This window comes from Triticum urartu, chromosome 5 (assembly GCF_003073215.2).
Source record: "Triticum urartu cultivar G1812 chromosome 5, Tu2.1, whole genome shotgun sequence".
Lineage (NCBI taxonomy): Eukaryota > Viridiplantae > Streptophyta > Magnoliopsida > Poales > Poaceae > Triticum > Triticum urartu.
In genome coordinates this window covers 564,637,342-564,659,178 of record NC_053026.1, presented here as the reverse complement: position 1 = coordinate 564,659,178, position 21,837 = coordinate 564,637,342, and positions in this window count along the sequence as shown.

Below are 21,837 nucleotides of genomic sequence, written 5' to 3'. Positions count from 1 at the left end.
CTAGGTCCGCCACTAGTACCACTACCAACAAAAGTTCATAGGAAAATGTCATTTTTACTAATATTGTACTAATATTGGTTTATGAGCTACGAGACTACATATACGTCATGCCACTTTGAAACGTAATACCAGAGTACATTTTGTTAGTGCGCATGGAACTACTACCTCTGTTGATTAATGTAGGACGTTTTGGCAATTTAATTTAAAGTTTTAAACTGCCAAGATGTCCTACATTAGTGAACGCAGGGTGTAGGTGTCAGATTTTGGTTATTGGCGCGAATCCTTCCTACCGGTATTTGTTAGAAAATTTGCATCCCATAACGCCTTAAAATGTTTTTTTAGCAACCATTTGCTTTTTCTTTCCTGGACCTCTACTACCACCCTCCACCATGCCTGGTTGGTAGGTTGCGAGCATTTTCCTCCTCTTTCAAGCCACAACTACTCCAAATCATTTATGAAGTGCCATGAGTGTCATTTTAAGCCAAAGGGCAATCTCAACAAAGTTAAAAGCCCAAATCACCATGTAAGTTTGGTTATTAGATCTGTTAGGGCATCTCCAGCCGCGCCCCCAACAGGCCCTTCTCAGGCGATTTTGCCGCGCCGGCGCCAAAAAAATAGCCCAGTCGCGCTCTCAGAAACCCGTTTTTCGCCGGCTCGGGCAAAAACTGGTGCCGGCGGACCCAGGCCGAACCCGGCGCCCTGGGGGGCGTTTGGGGAGCCGGCGCAAGCGAAAAAGACGCGTGGGCCCGCCCTGGCGGCGACCCGAGGGCCTTTTCCCGCCGTTTCTTGACGCTTTTCCCTCGCATCTCTCCCGCTCGCTCGCCTTCCTCCAGCCATTCTCTCCCTTTCTCCCGCCAAACCCTCTCCAGCTCGCCTTCCAGTCGCCGCCATGCCGCCGAAGAAGTACGCCATGCCGCGCGCGGCGGCAACCACAACTGGCACCGTGGCCCAGCCGAAGCAGAGGAAGCCGAGGGCGTCGCCATCGAAGCCACCGGGCATGTCGAGCGCCGAGTGGAGGGTGGAAGTTCAGTGACGCGACGCAGTCACCACCGACCGGCGGAACAGGGCCATTGCCAAGAAGGCCCGCGACAACGCGACGCGTGCGGCGGCGTCTTCCTCATCGGTCGACCACGCGGGGATGATGAATCCACCCGCCGTCAGCCATGCCCAGTACGCGCCCTGGGGACAGCAAGGCGTCGACTCTCCATGGGGATCGTTGTCGCCCGGCTACGCCGACGGCGACGCGCACGAGGGGTTCAACCCAAACGTGACCTTTCCCCATGGCCACCCCGCGACGCGCACACCCTCACCCGCCTTCGTCGGTGTGCAGTACCCTCCATACAACTACTCGCCGCCCGCCGCCTACGCGTCCACACCGACGCCCCATCTCCGACGTGGTCCGCTGCCCTTCTCGCACCTCGGCGACGCCGACGACACAGGAGCCGACATGGACGACATCATCACGACAGGATCGATCGCGGCCGCCGCGTCTCCCGGGTTCGCCACCCAGGACGAGGTAGTGGATCTCAACGGCGACATGGAGGCCGAGCTTGGCTACGTCTACGGCGAGGACGCGCACGAAGCGCAGGAACCCGAGGAGGAGGAGGAGCCAGCTCCTGTTCCGATGAAGGGGCGCCAGAAGAAGAAGAAGCGGGCGGCTAGGTCAGGCGAACCGCGCATCAAGTGGACGTCCAAGGAGAAGGAATGCCTCGCCGAAGCATGGAAAGTCGTCTGCCTCGACCCGACCATCGGCGCGAACCAGAGCTTGGAGACGTACTTCAAAGGCGTCTACATGCAGCGCGGCTCCAAGGCGATGGCGAATCATTGGGGGCGTATCCAGTTGGCGTGCAACAAATGGCATGGAATCGTCGAGGAGGTCGCGGCTCGCCCGGAGAGCGGCGCCAGCGTTGAGGATCAGGTACGCACGCCGTTCGCCCGCATATCTTCGTCGGCTACGCCCGCCGCCCGCCAACTGTTTGTTCCTCCGCGCAGCTGCTGCGTATGTTCGTCATGTATCGGGGCGACAACCAAGACGCCGACTTCAAGCACCTCCACGTCTACAAGCGCATTGACAAGTGCGAGAAGTGGGCGGAAGTCCGACGTGCCCTCGACAAGGCCAAGGAGACATACAAGCCGGACGCGACGACTCCGGGCGCGAGTGAGGGGCGGCCGGACGGCCACAAATTGGCAAAGAAGGGGAAAAACGCCGACGTGGCAACCGCGCGAGTGCAGGAGTCCATCGAGCATTGCCTCGCCGACGCCCAGGCCCGGGCCGTCCTACGTGAAGAGAAGATCGAGGTGCAGTGGTCGTCGCTGATGAAGAACAGCGCCATCAAGCTCGACCTGCTCCGGACGAACGTCGCCACGAAGAAGAGGAACACCGACATGGCTTTTCTGATGGACGGGGCGGACATGCTCCAGAGCGACGACGAGGAGCTCAGGGCGTGGTACATGGCGGAGCGCGGCCTCATCCTGAATCAGATGCGGACGGCAACGCCGACGACGCCGACGACGCAAGCTCCCGCGCCCACGACCACACGGACGCCAAGCCCGAACGACGCCTCTACGTCGCTGCCCAGCAGTGCCGAAGCCGCGCCGACACAGCCCAGCACCGAAGCAGCTCCGACACCGCCGAACCCGAGCACGCCGACTCCGCCAACGCCTGGAGCCGACCCCGCCGAGTGAATCATGCACGCGAACTTGCGGCGTGCGACGCTCTGTTTTTTTTAACGCCAAACTACGTCCGATCGACGGATTTGTGGCGTCTTTTAAGGGCGGGAACGACCAAGTTTTAAATTTCCCGCATCCTGCGGCCGGCGCTTAGGGGCGTGACTGGGAGCTAGGTCGCCCCAGGGGCCAAACTAGCGCCGGCACGCCCCCAAGCCGCTCTATTTAGGCGCCCTGGGGGGGCGAACGGCTGAAGATGCCCTTATTCGCTTGGTAGGGCCGATTCCAGATTGTTGAACTGTTTTCCATAGCAGAGTCGTGAGTCGTGAGCTCGGCGATCCTTTTGCTTGAGAGAAATCATGCCGTACTAGCAACAACTTGTCATGATCAACCCTGTATACAACCTCTCTGTCATATTGTCGCTGGCAGGCCGTCTAGTATAATATTTGCCCCTGCACGCGTCGAGAAAAAAAAATGCAGAGGCCATCAATTAACCAGCATATATAAGAACTACAAAATGCATAGGAACATACAGAAGTAACCACCTACAAAATGCAGAGGTCATTCCTTAAAAAAAAGCAGCAACTCGCACGCGCGAAGATGAAGAAGAGGAGATGGCGGGGAGGCCGTCTATATAGCTAGCACAAGCCGCCATTAGCTGAAGATGCCATGTGTGAACGATGGAGGCGCTGCGTCGCCCGCGCGCCCGCGCGCGCGCGCGCGTGGATCGGACGCGCTAATCCCTGCGATGCTCCCGTCCGCGAAAACAAAATTCAGGGAAATTAAAGCGAACCGCGTAGGCAGGGAGCGGAGACTTGACTTGGCGGCGTAGGACGGGTGTGGTTTTCTGTGCCTTTTCCATCCATTTTCCGTGGGGTTTCAGGGGATCTTCTGGGCATTTGGTCCGACTTTGCGGGACTGCGGTTCATCAAGATTACCGGTGGAGTGCTAGAGCTAGGCTCCAAATTACCCTACGGACCAACACTGAACGCGGATATGCACTCTTCTTCCTGGAAAGCTGAACGCGGTTTCGAGCGTGTGTTTTTTTTTTAACGCTCGAGACTTTTCTTCTCTAGCTTGGGCGGATTGTAATACATGAGTTCTCTGCAGTAGTAAAAAATTAATATGCAGCTGGGTGAATTAGTTTTATCCCTGCTAATTGCCAGAAACAAGTTTCCAGTACCTCAAAAAGAAACAAGTTTCAAGTATCTGGGAACGGCCTCAAAACGGACGTCAAAGCAGAGAAAATAATGTTCAGAGAATGAAACTGGCCGATCAAAAAGATTGAACTCTGCAGCCAATTGAAAATCAACACCTCGGACCTCACTGTTTTTGAATGCCAATGGACGTAGGTTCTTTAATGTCCTTTCGATTCTGGCAGAAAAAATAACTACGGATGATTATGTAATGAAAAATTGAAAAATCCATTTTCGACCTAGTTGAGCAATCAAATCCCTCAACCTATAGTTTTCGAGAGATCTTGTAAACTTCAACTAGGAGGGTGATATTCTCATCTGACCCCGCGTCGCCTTGCCCAGGGCGGCTCGGGCGTCCCTAGCCTAACCCTAGCGCCGCCACTCTTCTTACTCCCCCCTGCCGCCGCGCCGCCGCCGGGCCCGGGCGAAGCCCGTGCGGTCGACGGCGGCGGCCGGGCTTCCTCTCGCGGCGGCGCCTGGATCTGGTGGGCATAGATGCGGGTTGCACGTCGGCGTGCGCTAGGATGCGGGTCCTGGCGGTCGAGGCGGAGATCCACCGCTGGATGGACGCGGCGGCTGTCCCTGGCGATGGATCTTCCTTGCAATGGTGGATGCGTGCGGACGCGGATGGGTGTGCGCTGAGTAAGGCTGGGTTGCCGCGAGGGACTTGTTCCAGCGGAGCATTCCAGCGTGCGTGCATCCTCCGGCAGGCCGGATGGACTTGCTCCAGCCTGATCTCCCCTCGCCGGCGTGCAGGGCCTGGCACGGTGGTGGTGATCTCGATTCTGATCGGCCTATTGGTGGTGGGTGTAGACTGTCTGCGCCGACCTCCTGTGGCTCCATGACGGTTGTGGCCACCGATAGATCTTCGTGAGGGTGTACATCTCCGGATCCGGTGCTTCGGCGATGAGATGCAAACTATGACGGCGACTTGATGCAGAGGGATAGTTGCGCAGTGGCGGCGGCATCGCGTGTAGCTGCTGGGATTGCGGAAAAGTGGTGGTGACATCACATGAGTGACTACGATGGTGGTGCATATCGAGCTCCGGGGCGCAAGCCTAGGTCTGACTTGAGTTGGTTACCTAGCAATGGCGACTATTATATCGTTACCTTGTTGAAGGCATTGCTCGGTTATGCTCGGACTGCTTCTTCATGGTGAAAATCAAGATCCTCTCCTTTGGTGGTTGGATCCGGTGACGACAGCGCTTAAGCGTCGCTCCCTTCCTGAAGGCGTTACTGTCGAAGAACTTTGACGTCTGTGTGTTATCATGAGATGGTTGGTGTGGATATGGCCTTTCCTGTAGTTTGCCGATCTTGGATCTAGTCACTTAGGGTTTTTACCGCCTATGCATAGTTTTGGTCTTATATGACTTTACTATTTGCCGGCGTGTTTATTGTGTGTGTTAGGATTGTGTGCGTCCTAGCTATGAAGAGACCGGGTGTGTGCTCATCGTGTTTGTATTATCTTGATGCTTCATTTTGAGTTAATAAAATCCATCCTTTATCGAAAAAAAGAGGGTGATATTCACAAATATTTTTCTAGATATCCTAACAACAATATGTGTTCACATCTTGCCAGCAGACCAAAACTAAAACTACAAACTTTAGCTATATAGCTTTTCTTTTTTCCTTTCTAACAACTGTGAAGACGGTGTTAAAAAAAACTGTGAAGACTGCCATCTCTTGTGTATGATTACAATTTTAGTTCCTGTATGGAGGTGTCCTCGTGAGTGAAGATAATTTAGACAAGCACAACTACTACCTCCGTTTCAAAATTATTGAAGTATGGGGTTTTCCCATGTCAAATTTGATTAAGTTTGACCACGTCTAGAGAAAAATGTATTAACATTTGAAACACCAATTAGTCCTAGAGATTATGTATGCAATATATTTTCATACTTTGTGTATTTGGTGTTGTAGATCTTAGCACATTTCCTTATAAGCTCGGTAAAGCTTAAGCAAGTTTGACTTAGGATAAATCTAGAACTTCAGTTATTTTAGAACGGATAAAGTACAATGGTAGTAAACCTTGTGCATTCTGCGATAAAGAGAAGACTATTGACCGTATCTTATTTGATTTGCCATTTTGTGTTATGGCTTGGTTTATGGTGCAGATAAGCAGTGGCGGAGCTATAGTGGCAAATTTGGGTGGGCCGGTACAAAGGGAGACCCACTATTTTTCTCAAAACGGCTCTGTCTAATCCTAAGCCTCCACTGTCTTTGCTCTGGGCTGGGCGGGCCATGGCCCATCCAGCCTTGTTGTAGTGCCGCCAGTGCAGATAGGCTGCGGAGGACATCGTGGTGTAGTCGGGGTGGCGACCCTAGAAATATTTTGGGGTGTACTTTAACTAGACAGGTCTAGCTTGTCTTGTGGATTTTCGGATAGACTTTTCATATTGACCAATCAATTATTTTCTTGTTTGTAAATAGCTAGTAGAGCTCTTGGTGGTTCCTCAAAAATGCTATTATTGAAGGCTTGGGTGTTCTATCCGTTCAGAGCTCCAGCAACTTAACAAGTATGATTAAGATACGAAGTCGACACTTTCTACTACTCTCGACAATGTGTAGCCAGATGCTTGGAGCGGAATAAGTTATGTGTGGTCTAGTGAGGTGCCAAGGCTAACCACACATACACCATGAGTAGTAACATTTGAACAACATGTGAGTAGATTCATATGCCATATTGAGAAGATGGCATAACTCCTACTGAGGTCATCCCCTTTTGGCGAGTCTATCAGATGGTATAGGGCCGACCATTTTTTTCCCCAATATTTTTGCAAATCGGTCATGTTTTTAAGTAAAACCCCACCCCACTGTTTACTAAAAACAAACTCCACTGTGATTGTATACTTTTATGTTAAAGTCTAGATGAAAAAGGGTGCGGGAGTCCTCAGATATATCTCTATATTTATTGTGTGCGCCCAAAGATGCTTTAAGGTTCATGTTGGTCTAAAGAAGTCATGCAAGCAATGAAACAATTCATATTAACATATGGTGGGCGCATATAGACAACCAAACAACCATAGCTTGCATCTGACATGCCTGATCGGTTGATACAGCCTACCTATCATGCCCAAAGACTCTTGTAAAGTTTTGATACAGCAGTATCTCTAATTATTTATCTGCACCTAGACTCTTAAATGTTTCCATCTCTCATAATTCTTCTTGTGTTTAATGTGACTCTTCCTTGCTATTCCACATCTATAAATATCTACAGACATGCTTCTCGTTTTTAATCATTTGACACACAGGCTCAATCCTCTCCTGGCAAGAACGTATAAGTATCTTAGTTGCCCAAGCGAAGGCAGAAATTTGTTTCGCTTTGCTTCTTCGGAACAGGCAGCAAGCTACAAAGCTTTCAATTTTCCCTTTTAACAACATAGAAGGCCTTCTCTTATGATTGCCTCCACAATTTTTGTTCCTCTATGGAGGTGTTCTTGGGATTGAAGATAATTTAGATAAACACAACTAGAATGGTAGTAAACTTTGTGCATTCGGCGATCAATAGAACTATAGAAGACTTTTTTGTGAACTGAAGACTCTTGAACGTATATTCTTTGGTTCCCACTTTGTGTTATGCCTTCATTTATGCTACGGATAAGTATTTAAATTTAACATGTCTCAGTTTATGGTACGGAGAAACACATAAGCATTATGACTTGGCATTTCGATTCTACCAAAAGGGTTGGTGCAACTAGTGCTCTGGGCATCCAGGCCGTGTTGGCGTTGTAGCTTGCAATGTGAGTGTTGAATGTAGGGATGATGGCTTGGAAAAATGGTGCCGACAGGCTGCGCAGAGTATTGTAGTGCAGCTGGAAGTCAGGTGGTGACCCTGGAAATGTTTTTTTTCAGGTTCAGTTTAACTTGGCAGACCTAGCTTGTCTCGTAGATCACTAGTCAAACGGAGGCCTTGTTTGTTTCAGCTTCCCTTGGATTTTAATCACGTGTGGATTCAGTTCAATAACAAAGAAAAATTAGCTTCACCACGAAAATACACTTTGAGGTGCTTCAGGAAATTGTACAAAAAATGGCCCAAATCTAGATTCAGCTTCACTGGTAAAGCTGATTTCAGATAGCTGTTTGTTTCAGATTCTAGATTCAGCTTCATTGGCAAAGCTGATTTCAGATAGCTGTTTGTTTCAGATTCCAGATTCGGCTTCACTGGCAAAGCTGCATCTGGTCCCAAAATCTGAAACACACAAGTCCGGAGTCTTAGGGCCCGAAATTTGCACATTCTGTCCCGGGCACTGAATCGTGCAAACATCCTAACCCAAGGCCCACGAAATCGCGGATGTTCGAGTGATGGTCCATGACTTCTTTTTTTGGATAATGGCCCATGACTTTTCCGTTGCACCGGCACCGGGGTCCGACGCTGCCAGATACGACCCGGTCCCACCGTACACATCTGTTGATGCTCCCATATTGCTGAGGTAAATACATCAGGAGTCATAGAACTTGCACATAACGGTCAGTTTGGTGCACAAACTTGTAAAATACGTATTTCTGGTCATCAAACTTGCACGGACGTTCATATACGGTCACATTTCATGTACGCAAACGTATCTGTGGCCTACGTGGCATGCCGGTGTAGCCAGGGCCCGCTATAAGCCCGCGGCACATGGTAGATCTGCAGACTTTTTTTACATATTATGCCCCTATTTTTTTAACATGTTAATCCCCTAAAATAAAATGATTTTTTTATTTACTTATAAAACCCTAAAATAAAATGAAAAAACAAGGGATGGTTTGGTTACGAATCAGGACCTGCCCCTTGCACCGAGGACGACCTGGATTTCTTCTATGCCTCAACCACAATCATTGTCGGAAATGGTGCTAAAACACCTTTTTGGGACGCCCCATGGTTGCTTGGTCGCAAGCCCAAGGATATTGCCCCGCTTATCTATCAAGCCGCGAAAAGGAAGAACTGGAAGCTACGAGAAGCCATACACGGGAACGCTTGGATAACTAACATCAAGCATGACACGGTGGTCTCCGCCGCCCACGTCCGGGAGCTTTTCTCGCTCTGGACACTTCTGCATGGCTTTCACCTTGATGACCAGGTTGAGGATGACATTGTTTGGAAACATGTTGTAGATGGGATATACTCGGCGGCCACTGCTTATAAGGCGCAATTCCTTGAAAAATAAAAAATGAAAACGAGCTCACTGGAGCTCGGCCTCCGATGGCATTTTCCGGCAATGAGTGTGGATTTTTGGAGGCCGAGCTCCAGTGAGCTCGGTATTTTGAAAAAATCAAAAAGCGTATTTAAAAGTTCCAAAAAAATCTGAAAAAAATATCATGAAAACTTATATGTATTCCGCAAGAACATGTTAAATTTCGTCGAAAAATGTTGTGATTTGTAGGCTGTACAAAAATAACAAATTTCTGGCCCAATAACAAAAATAAAAGGCCCATTAAAAATGTGTATTTGTCTTTTTCCTATAGGCCACATGTAAACGTATAATACTGTGAAATTTTGCATATACATAGTATACATGTGCATGTGTGTTCAAAAAATAAATTTGGAATTTTTCGTGCTCCAGAAAAATAAAAAATGAAAACGAGCTCACTGGAGCTCGGCCTCCGATGGCATTTTCCGGCAATTCCTTGGCCTAACACACTCACACATTCACTACATGGTCTGGAAAGCTTGGGCTCCCCCTATGGTCAAATTCTTCGCCTGGCTGGCCTTGCAAGACCGGATTTGGACTGCAGACAGGTTGGAGCGGCGTGGTTGGGAAAATTGTGGGCTTTGCCCACTTTGCAAGAGGGAGCAAGAATCAGGCATCCACCTTTTCGTCAAGTGCCGCTTCTCCATACGGCTCTGGCGATTGGTCATTGACAAGTTTGGTCTTGCGCACATTGACACCTCCGATTGGCACCTTGAGGACTCTCTTACGCGTTGGTGGGATAGAAGAACCGACATGGGAAATCTAGACAGACGAGCGATGGCCTCCCTCACCATGCTCGCCTCTTGGACTATTTGGAATGAGAGAAACGCCCGGGTGTTTCGCCACAAGAGTGCGCCACCGCCTATTCTTCTTCAAAATATATTGCTTGAGGCCAATCTATGGGTTGCAGCGGGTGCTAAGAAACTAGGGTGTATCGTGGTACGAGAGTAATTATCATGCCGTTTATTTGTAGGGTCACTTGCAAACTGTCAAACTCTATTCTCCTCTTATTTAATGGATGAGGCAAATCTTTTGCCGCCGTTTCGAAAAAATAATTTCTATATCATATAAACACGGACAAAAAATCAATTTTACAAGAAATGTAATCCCAAAAAAGGGAGCATTGTGGCTCAACTATGTGACCTCGTGGTCAAGTTAACTAAGATTACTGCCAGGCATTGGCAACACAACATGTCCAAATGGGATAAATATTTTTCATGTTGTTATTCCTTCTTGTTCTATGTAACAAAAAATATATTCTTGTGTTTGTGATATTTAATAAATGTTTATGTGTTACAAAAAAGGTGCGTGACATTTAAAAAAATGTTTAAACATTGTAAACCACATTTGTATAATTAAGAATGTTACATTGCATTTTAAAAATGTTCTCGCATTCCAAAAAAACTGGTCATGACATTTTTTAAAATGTCTATACAATGTATAAAATTGTTCGCGTAGCTTAAAAATGGTTCGCACCATCCGAAAATGTTAAAAATATATTTGAAAAATGTTTCAAAACTTGTATTTGAAAAAATGTTAATCATATGTTTAAAAAGTATTAAGCATTTTTTTAAATACTCCAAACATAGATGTATACTAGAGTATTTAAAACATATGTGTATCAAAACATAGATCTATACTGGAGTATTTAAAACATCAAAAAATATGGAGTATATGTTTCAATACACATAAGTTTCAAAACTTGTATTTGAAAAAATGTTAATCATATGGAATATATGTTTTGATGTCTATTTTTTTCGGTATACATCTAAAACATTTTTATACACGTTTAATATTTTTTTAAACATATGATTAACATTGTTCAAATATATGGTTAAACATATGATTAACATTTTTTCAAATACAATTTTTTTGAACTTTTTAAAATGCCACGTGCCTATTATTTGCAACACATAAATATTTTTTGAATGTCACAAACACAAGAATATAATTTGTTTTCTTACATCTGGACGCGTTGTGTTGTCGGTGGTAATCTTAGTTAACCTTGATCACAAGGTCACATGGCCGAGGCACGGTGCACATTTTTTCTGGGTTACATTTCTTGTAAAATTTATTTTCAGTCAATGTTTATATGATACAGAAATTAGTCGTGCTACATAGACATGAATGATCATTAGTCTGGTGGTTGTCCACGTGAGACTACTAGGGCACGTTGCAGCTTCAAAACCCCTTGTTTTTTCATTTTATTTTTAGGGGCTTAATACAAAAAGAAGCCAAAGGCTTCTCTGCAGATCCACATGCTATAGCGGATGACAGTGGGCCCTGGCCACGCTGGAATGCCACATAGGCCATGGATACGTCCGTGTACATAAAATGTGACCGTATATGAACGTTCGTGCAAGTTTGATGACCGAAAACACGTATTTTGCAAGTTTGTGCACCAAACTGACCATCGCGTGCAAGTTATATGACTTCCGGTGTATTTACCTCCATATTGCTATATACGCCTTTTTCTTACCGCCTAAAGTTGTCTCTTCGACAGTACTTTCTCGAATCCCCACAACGTGTGGACCGCGCAGGATATCGGCCTCATCTAAGCCCACGCATCAAAACAACGTCCACGTGAGGTCATCCCTCTTTGGCAAGTCTGACAGATGGTATACAGTCATTTTTCTAACTATAAACCCTACTGTAAAACTATATATTTTTATGTTAAGTCTATATGAAATAGAAGTGCAAGAGTCCTCAGATAATTGTCAGATAATCATGTTGCTTTAGCGAGCACGTAGGGAATAGTGCATGTTTGTTTCTGAGATTTAGCTTGCATTAGTTGAGTATAGGCTAGCACGTACACGTTCTGTCACGTCTAATTAGCATTTGTTTTTGTTAGCTAGTTTGTTAGCCACGAGCCGTAACTTGTGCGAGCCGTGCATGCATTTTCATGGGCCTGAGATGCATCCGTTTGCATCGGGCCGTTTCCTTTAGTCTAGCGTCGCGTGGTAGACACGTTCAGGAGCTCGTGGGATGGCACGAGCTAACCGGATCGTGGCGCTTTGGTAGGATCCTTACCGGCCACGTTTTCCCTTCTGTAACCGAACAATGAGATATAAAGGAAGAAAAGCCGAGGAGAAAGTAGAACAGCACCAAAAAAATCTCTCGTGTGTGTCTCATCGTTTTTCCTCCACCTGTACGCGTGTGTCTTCCGGCCTCTGATCCAACAATGATGCTTTAAAGTTCAACGTTGATCTGGTCCAGAGTAGCCATGCAAGCAATCAAATGACTCCTAATAACACTTGGTGGGTGCATACAAGCAACCAAACACCCATAGCTTGCATCTGACATGCCTGATCGGTGTTGATGCAACCTACCTATCAATCTATCATGCCCAAAGTCTCTAGCAAAGTTTTTACGGAGCAGTACCTCCTCTTATTTATGTGCACCTAGGCTCTTAAATGTTTCCACCTTTTGTTACTATTCTTTTTTTGACTCTTCCTTCTTATTTTCCATCTATAAATATATACATACACACTTATGTTTTTTGGTCATGTGATGCACAAGTTCAATCCTCTCTCGATTAGAATGCATTAGTTCCTTAGATGCTCCAGCGGAAGCAGAAATTTGTTTCTTCGGAACGGGCGGCATCGAGAAGTGTGTTAACAGTTTGTCTGTCATCTACGGTGTTGTTCGATACACCTCCATATGAGTGCCTAACCATTTCTGTCGTAGGTCCTAGCTAAACCCTTACTCCTGCATCGAGAAAATGCAAAGATCGTTAACTAGTATAAGGAATACGAGATGAGTATGTATCAAAAGGTATCGCATATCAAAGACGATGAACGATACCTGTAGTGTATCTTGCCCATCATGCCAGTAGCACGGGGGAACATGAAGAATTCACCGAGGTTACCACGAATCCCCTAATCCTAGATGGGAGAACACTGATCGGCCTCTTACTGGAAATGTGAAAGCAGTTTCAGAGCCTTTTTTTACACTTGAGACTTTTCTTCACCGACCAAAAATTAAGAAGATGCATCTGGATGAAATAGTTGCCCCTTCTCGCAAAAAAAGCCATACACATCTCAGAACCGATGTCAAAGAAGTGATGCTTAGAGAACTAAACTAACCCACTGAAAATATTAGGTTTGAAAAAAATGAAAATATTAAACTCCATAATGAGTGGAACATCAATTCGTGCCTCCTTATAATTGAACGGCTAATCACATAAGGCTGTAAACCCGAATAGTAGTGTATCTTAATTTTATTGTCCTTTCGAGAGCAATAAAAGTGATTATGTAATTGAAAAGCCGGCTTGTTTCAGAAATTATTGTGAATAATCCAATGCAGCTGAATATTGAGTAATCTTATCCCTCTGTTCATTTTTTAAAATGGGGCGCTTTATTACTTAAAAGACACCCCTCTGTTCATAGTTTCTGTGATCTTGTAAAATTCGACCGGTAGGATGATATTCATAAATAGTTTTTGTACATATCTACAAATTTTAGCTATTTAGCTTCCAGAAGATTGATGTCTCTTACTATGTAGTTGTCACTTTCTTTAACTACAAGACTGCACTGCTATATACTTTCATTATAAGTCCAGATCATAAAAAAGTGCAAGAGTTCTCGGATATCTCTATATTTATTGCACAAGCCCAAATGTTCATATAGCTTGGCGCAAACAGACAACCAAAAAGCCATATTGCGTTTGATATGTCTGATCAGTATTTTTACGGAGCAGTACCTCGTCTTATTTATGTGTACCCAGGCTCTTAAGGGTGTGTTTGGTTTTAGAACCAAATGGAATGGAACCTCCATTCCAGTGGAACGGATCGATTCCATTCCTATGTTTGATAGGTGTAGAAAAGTAGAATGAGTAGATTCCGTTCCTGTGTTTGGTTGGAGAGGTAGAATGAGAAGAATCTGGTTGAACTTACATATTTCACAGAAATAATAAGATTACCTTCCATATGCACATAATCATTAATAAGCTGACCGCATGCATCGCTCATATACAGAGGCCGGGGTAATCCTCTTTTTCTAAAAAAGATGCACACAATGCATAAAGTGAACAATTATATTCATGTGATGTAGAATCTCAAGATTTACAACTCTTTTTATTTTTAACAAAATAATATTTCAATTTTTAAAAATATTTGTATTTGTAACACAACTATTTATAACGTACCATCACACAAAATTAAACATTATTCAGTTACCCACCCAACTAGCTTAGAACTACATGTCATGTTTGTCGTGCATTGAACCTAGGACTTCAGTCGTGCCGTGTGGGACCCACGCGCCGGAAATCTTCCAACCGCGTACCCCCGCACACCCCGAGAGCCCTTCTGGGCCGACTCATGTGCGGGGCGGGATGCCCCATGGTTTTTTTTTCAGTTTCCATTTTTAAGAATAATTTAGGATTTTAAAAAAAGTACTAGATTTCATAAAAATTGCGAATTGTGACAAAAGAATAGCAAAATCAAGAAGTTTTCAGGAAATGATAAATGCTCACGAGTTGAAAAAAATCGTGATTTCAGAATAAAATGTTTGTATATTTCAAAAATATTTAAAAAATTCAAAAAATGTTCATGAATTTTAGAAAATGTTCACAAAAATCGAAAAATGTTTGTGAATTTCAAAACTTGTTCCCATTTTTTAAAAGTCACAAAATTCAAAAAAGTTTGCTGATTCAACATGTATTCATGAATTCAAAATAATATTCATGAAAAACAATAAAATTTTGATGAATTAAAAAATTTGTTCTTGAGTTTACAAAATATTCACCTATGCAAAAAAACTATCCACGAGTTCCAAAAATGTATGCAACTCCAAGAAATGGTCGTGAATTCGAAATAATCTACGATGTACAAAAATGTTCACGAATGTGTAAAACAATGTTCGAAATTTCAAATAATGTGATAAACATTTATTGAAATTGAAGAAAAAATTGAATGAAAAAAATGTTCAAGCTGATTTGAAACATTGTTTGAGTTTCAAAAAGTGTACACCGGTTTGTAAAAATGTTCCTGGATTTCAGAAAATGTCTGTGTAATTTGAAAAGGAAAACGAAAAAAGGATAGGAGAAAATGAAAAGAAAAAATAAATAAAAAGAAAAAGAAAAAGAGAAAAAACTCAAAAGAAATAACAGGAAAAAAACCGGACATGGGCTGAGTGTCTTAACATGTCATGGCTTGCTGCCATGCCAAGGGGAGACCTACCACGGCCCAATGGCCCATTGTGCAGCATTCGGGCCGGATCAGTCCAAGCACGACATCATTTTAATTAAGACTTTACCGAAAAAGGCATTCGCCCTGCTTTTTGTATAAAGCAAACTACCGAGCACAAGGTCCAACACAGTACACAACAAGTGCGCGTGCGCACACACACAGGTCGCACACAAAGTAGCAGAACACACGGTATATAGGTTCTTCTGAGGGCACAACTCAACAAGCCTAAAGAAAAGAAGAACACACCACAGGCGGAGAAGATTTAGTCCGACTCCGGTGATGGAGGGGGAAACGGTGGTGCAGGCGTATTTAGCCATCGCGCGAAGATGAGCAATGATGGAGTTGATGGCGTCCCAGTCTCGGAGGTGGTTAAGCGGCCGTCAAAACTGTAAATAACCACATCATTTGAACACATCGTCAATCAAGACTTTAACTACAACATGATTTTGTCGTTCAAGTCTACAACATGATTTTGTCGTTCAAGTCTACAACATGATTTTACCGCTAAAACTACACCATGATTTTTTCCATTTTTAAATCACTAATTAAGGCACTTTATGAAGTATATGAACACATATTTACCTTAAAAGCTCTATTTTTTGTTTATGAGAATATAACTACATCTATCTATATCTATACCAATATAAAATGACCCAAAGATGTGGATCCAAGTAATTACGACCATCAAACGAGGTCAATGTTTAGCATGCAACTAATATCATACCAAGTATTAACTTTAGTACTAATCACATAATTAGTACACATATAATATCCTAACATCAACATGCCTAACATCAAAATGCATTAACAAGGACTTCATGCAAAAGCGACGACCACGTCCATCATCATCTTGACCGCTTTTCAGCCGTCGTCATGACCTTCACTCCACACCACCTCTATCGATGCCATCGCCGCCCCCGAATCCATCGTCAGCACTTGTTTCGACTCCGGCACCGAAAGCATCGCCGGGCGCACTGAATGCATCAGCGGCATTGGTTCCAAATCCCGACGAGAAAACATCACTGGCACTGTAACACGCACCAGCCGCCGCAAGCATCCTCCTCTTCAAGTTGTCTCTTCTTGCCATATCATGCCATTCTTTGGTGATGTCGTCCATGTCAGTATGGTGGTGCCTTGGGCGACGGCGGGGCTTGATCGATGTCGACAGCGTTGGTGTCCAACAAGTTGACGAACTCGGCAGTAGCATTGTTCGAACCATCGCTACAGTGAGTGACATCAAGTCACGAGCTACCACAATGGCGAAAAGCGAAGGAAGTAGGAGGGATCAAAGATGCACACCTTCCGGCCATTTCATCGAACACCTCGCCTGCGGTGGAAGCAACGCTGTTGAACGGCATCGTCGGGGAACATCTTGCCAGGGCGGAGGGAGTGGATGAAGGCGCTGGCCTTTTCCTAGGAACCTGCGCTTCACGCCCGAAACCTTGCCCACCTTCTCCGCCGGCAGCCAGGCAAATAACGCAGCGGCAGCGGCGCCAGCACGCATGCCTTTCCGGCGGGGCCAGCCCGATTGCCGCCATGCACGACCACGTTGCCCTGCCGCTTTGCGGGCAGGCGCGGTGGTGCCTTGAGCGACGGCGGGGGCGACATGACCGACAACGAGATTCGCCGGAGGGGATTGCGCGTGCACGACCTCCATGGTGACGGGGCCCGGCTGGGAGGCTTCCATGGCGGCGAAGAAATGGCCGGGGAAGATCGACCGGAGCGGGGCAGTGGCGGGGCAATGGCGGCCGAGGGGGGGAGCGGGAATGGCCGCATGAAAATTTCCCTCACGCCAAATCTTGCTGCAGATAGGGGGCGAGCTCGGGTCGGCCTCCCACCCTGTAAATCTAAAGGTTGAGGGTGAACTTTTCTCGCGTCCCGCAAATTTTTTACTGGTCGGACGCGTTTGCGGTGTCTGATCAGGCAGCGTTTTCCGTATGAACCCGTATTTTGACGGTTATTTTGCGGGTCACGGCATTATACAAAGTCTGCTAGAGATGCTCAGTCCCAGGTTTAGTGGGAGGAAGTAATACATGAGTTCATCTCCAGTAGTAAAAATGAAGATGCAGCTGGATGAATTAGTTTTGTCCCTTCTTGCTATTAACATGTTTTAAGTGTTACAGGACCGTCTCAAAACGAACGTCAAAGCTGAGAATGAAACTTTTTTTAGTGGAGCAGAGAATGAAACTGACCAATCAAAAAGATTGAACTCTCCATGCCATGCCGGCATTGTAGCTTGCAATGTGAATGATGGATGGTGGGACGCTGACTTGTGAAACTGGTGTGGGAAGGCTGCGTAGGGTGTCATGGTGTATCTGGAAGTCAGGGCAGCATCCCTGCAAATGTTGTTGTGTTTCTGGTATACCCAAACCCCTATTTTTGGAGGCATTTTCGCTCTAAGGTTTACCCACTTGTACGGAAATGACCCCTGGGTAAATTTATACATGGTACCCCAAACAGCAACATCTAGATAAGCCGAGAATGAACGTGCGTGGCAGCTGCGTTGGTTGCTTTAGCATTTTTTGTTGTGTGTGTGGCAGGTTGTACGGTGGAGTTCGTGCCCTGGCGCGTTCGTTCTGCCTCGATGCTTCTCTTGATTTCTATTCATCATCGGGTTCTGCTTCCGTCGTTGTCGGCCCAGTCGTTGTCTGGCGTTCTGATCGTGCCGCTGTTGGCCCAATTATTGTGTCGCTTTCTGTTGTTCATTGGGTTGCATGCGTGCTGCTGTTGGCCTGGTTGCTATTGCTTCGGTTGGCGGTGGCGTCTTTCTTTTTGATAGAGCGGTGCCGTTCCCTTAAAAAAAAGATAAATTGGTGCCGCCTTATTACTCTCGGTCGTTCAATCTAGATGATGCTGACTGTACAAGTCTCTTTATTGGGTTATACTCCCTTCGTTTTAAAATAGATAACTTAATTTTGTATAAAGTTAATATAAAATTGAGTCATCTATTTTAGAACGAAGGGAGTATATGTGTTGTCCTCCGTTGGACTAATCGGTGCAGTCCTGCTGCGAGAAGAGAAACAACGATGCCGTCCCGATCGTCTTATTTAGATGTTGCTGTTTTTTTTCATCGCTGCCGCTTTTACCGTCTATTCTAGAGCCCGCTGTTTCTTTCTTATCGTGCAGTTGTCGTCGTTTCATCTGCAATCAAAGGCGCGTCGCGAAGAAAAAAAGAATCCCGTCCAATGTTCTAGCACCGCTCTACCGCTGCTTCCGGCTATAAAAGCTCCTCCCTTCGCCCTGCGTCTTCCGATCAAGGTTTTTCCCACGTCCGTCCTCGGCGCTAGCCGTCTCGGAACCCTCTTTTCCGGGGTCCCGCTCCAACCTTCTCTCCACGCGACTATGGCGATGGCGCACAGAGATCGTCAGAAACGGTGTGCGTGCGGGAAGCAGGATTAAGGCGGCGACGGCATGCCATTCCCGTCGCTATTGTTCATGTTCTCGCTGTCGTCGCCTCTCCACCTCTTCTGATCTCATTGTGTTTTTATTTTCCTGCTACAGTTGATGGTGCCCTAACGCTATGGGGAGCCGTGGAAAGACCGGGAGCTTCCAGGGACATCGAGGGCAGCCCGCTGGGTGTGCAGTCAATGGAGCCGCACAAGGCACCAGGGATCGCTCGAGGTGCGGCCACAAAGGAGGGTTCTGTCACCGCCACCAGGGGCATGTATCGGGCAAGGAGCTGCGTCGAGTCGATGCCGATGCTGCTCTGAGGAGCGAGAACCTGCATCGCCATTGCCAGGTGGGTCTGCCTCTCGCCGTCCGAGCGGGAGTGCCGCCAGCGCCGCCCTCGAGCATCTTCGTCGAAGGAGGAGCAGCCACCACCATGGAGGAGCCGGCTGCGCCGTTCTAGCTGCTTTACCGAGAAAAGCCGGGGAGCTGCTGGCATCTTGCACGACGGCGTCGCCTGCGGGTCGACCAATTTCTTCTCGACGCTCTACAACATCGATTGCTGGGGCGTGCGAGCGCTGCCTATGTGCCGCGTGAGCCGCCAGTACCCCACCCGCCGCTGCACCCCCACCCCAGCTACGTGCATTGTTGCCTCTCTCAACGGCCTGAGGGAATAGGCGCGGAGGTGCCGCCCAAGCGTCGGCATTCCTCTCACACGCGGCCATGCTGCTACTGTCTTCGTTTCACAGGTACGTATGTGGGTAGTAAGGGTTCGTCTCCTTACTTCCATTCCTGTCTCCTTTTTATTTTTCTGTGCCTGCGTGTCTGTTTATGGAGATTTCGTGTTTATATTGTATAGACCATGGAACAGGGAACAACAGATCAATTCAGCTGCGACTTTGGTCTAAACACGTCCTTAGCCATCATGGGTGACGACTTTGATCTGGGATGGCCGTATGTCATCTCTGTTCTGTTCAGTTTCAAGTTTGGTCGTGTCCTACATATTTATTATTAACACATGCTTTACATGTCTTGATCCAGTGTAGTCTTATTTAGATTATACTCAATGATGAGGATGGAATTAGTGGATGCTTTCTGTCAATAATGGATGTATAATTGGTATAATGGGATTCTGGACTGATGTACTTTAGATTGATGACCCAATGTGCCTATTAGAACAAATCCAGTGTTGGACATAAAATGCATATATACACGGATACACCAACATGCATGGTCTTTGAACTAATTTCTTTCTTTCTTCACGTACTACTAACTTCTCTATTTCCCCTAGGGATTCCCATTTCAATTTTCTTTAAGATATTCTTGGATTTACCAGCCAATTTTATGGGCTTCCCATTTGAATTCCAGGGTAATTGAGTGGTACTCTCCTTGGACGGACATAGCGATTTATCCTGGGATTTGTTTTGTTTGCTCAAACTGACTTTTGCTTTGCGCCATGGGATTGGTTAGTTTTCGGTTTGGCAGCTGATAGGGTGAGTGCACTGACAGGGCACAAATTTCGGGGGATGTGATTAGGGCATGTACAATGGTTGATAAGATAGTCTTATCTTAAGTCTTGTATGTGATTTAGAGATGATAAAAACATGTCTACAATGGGTCATCTCTTAGTCTTATCTTCAATAACTAGCTATTCCTAAAAACGTGGTGAGACATATTGTGCTAAGAGGTCATGTCTTGTCTTCTCTTAAATAAGAGAATACAAGCCTTTTCGTATGATTTCTCTTTCCCCCATCTCATCATTTATCCTACGTGGCATGCCTAAGATAGAACCATTGTACATGCCCTTACCTGCATGGCAATGGATGTGACTACGTGCATGTGATTAGCTTAGGTGTTTTTTAATTATTATTATTATTTCGATTTAGATATTTTCCTTCATGTGATTAGCTTAGGCTTTTTGAATTATTATTATTTTCTTCTGATTGAGATATTTTTCCTTCATGTGATTAGCCATGTCCTCTGGCAGTACGGCCTGTTCTCCACCAACCTCTGCCCCGTCGGCCCAATATCGAACGAAGCACATCCTTCTCTCCCAATGATGGTTTCACTTTGATCTTTAAACACGTCATAGGATAGCGTCCCCATTGCTCCTGGCCATGCTTCTTCCCGCCCCCGATCATGAGCGGTTCAAGGTTGTGCTCACTATAGCATCACCTGATTATCAATGATCATAACTATCACACATTTGAAGTCACAAAGAGAAACCTGTTTCCACTGCAAGAGAAGGCACGCACCAACCAATGACAGTTCAACATGTAACCGCCTAGCAAAATAAATTCACAAGCCAGACTAAGATCCTAGCAAAATAAATTCACAAGACAGATTAAGATCCTGGCAAAGATATGCACCAATTTGCAAAAGATCTATACAAGTTCATAACAGGCAGGAAGTCACGTTGTCATAAATAAATGAAATGTGTTTAGTCTTATTAAGAAAGTGTCGATGCGTATTTTGGACTTTGTAAGATGTAGCACTCATGCTAATAATTAGTGTATCGTCCTCAATTTGCTTTTATCATGTCTTGCCTTTTTTTTTCATTACAAACTTATGAATTTGCTTTTATGCATGTTTTGCCTTTTTCATACTAACATATGGACCTAAAGATTTTCATTTTAAGTTTAAGTTTATAAAGCAAGACAAAAGCAACATATATACAAAACTTAACATTAATACATATGCACGGTGATGATAAATGTGTCATTTCTAGCTTCTTCTTTTATGATTGTAACCTCAACTATCTAGCTCTTGCTTTAAATTGAGTTTAACTGTAAAAATAAAAGCAACACATATAAACACAACGTATCGACGAGGCGCGGCGTGCCGCCGTGCGGGTACATGCTAGTAGTTTAACTAGGAAGGCCTAGCTTGTTTTCTGTATTTTCGGCTGACTTTTCATATTGATCAATCAATTATTTTCTTATTAATAAATAGCCGGTATAGTTCTTGGTGGTTCCTAAGTTTCTTTTACCATTGAAGCCTTGGGTGTTCTATCCCTTTCAGAGCTGCAACAAATTAACAAGTATGATTAAGATATGAAGTCACCAAATTGCCACATGATGCTTTCCACTAATCTCGACAATGTGTAACCAGGTGCTTGGAGGGAAATAAGTTCCGGGTTGTCTGAGGTGCCAAGGCCTACCACACATGCAACATGAGAAGTAACATCTGAACAAAAAATATGAGTAGATTCATATGCCATATTGAGAAC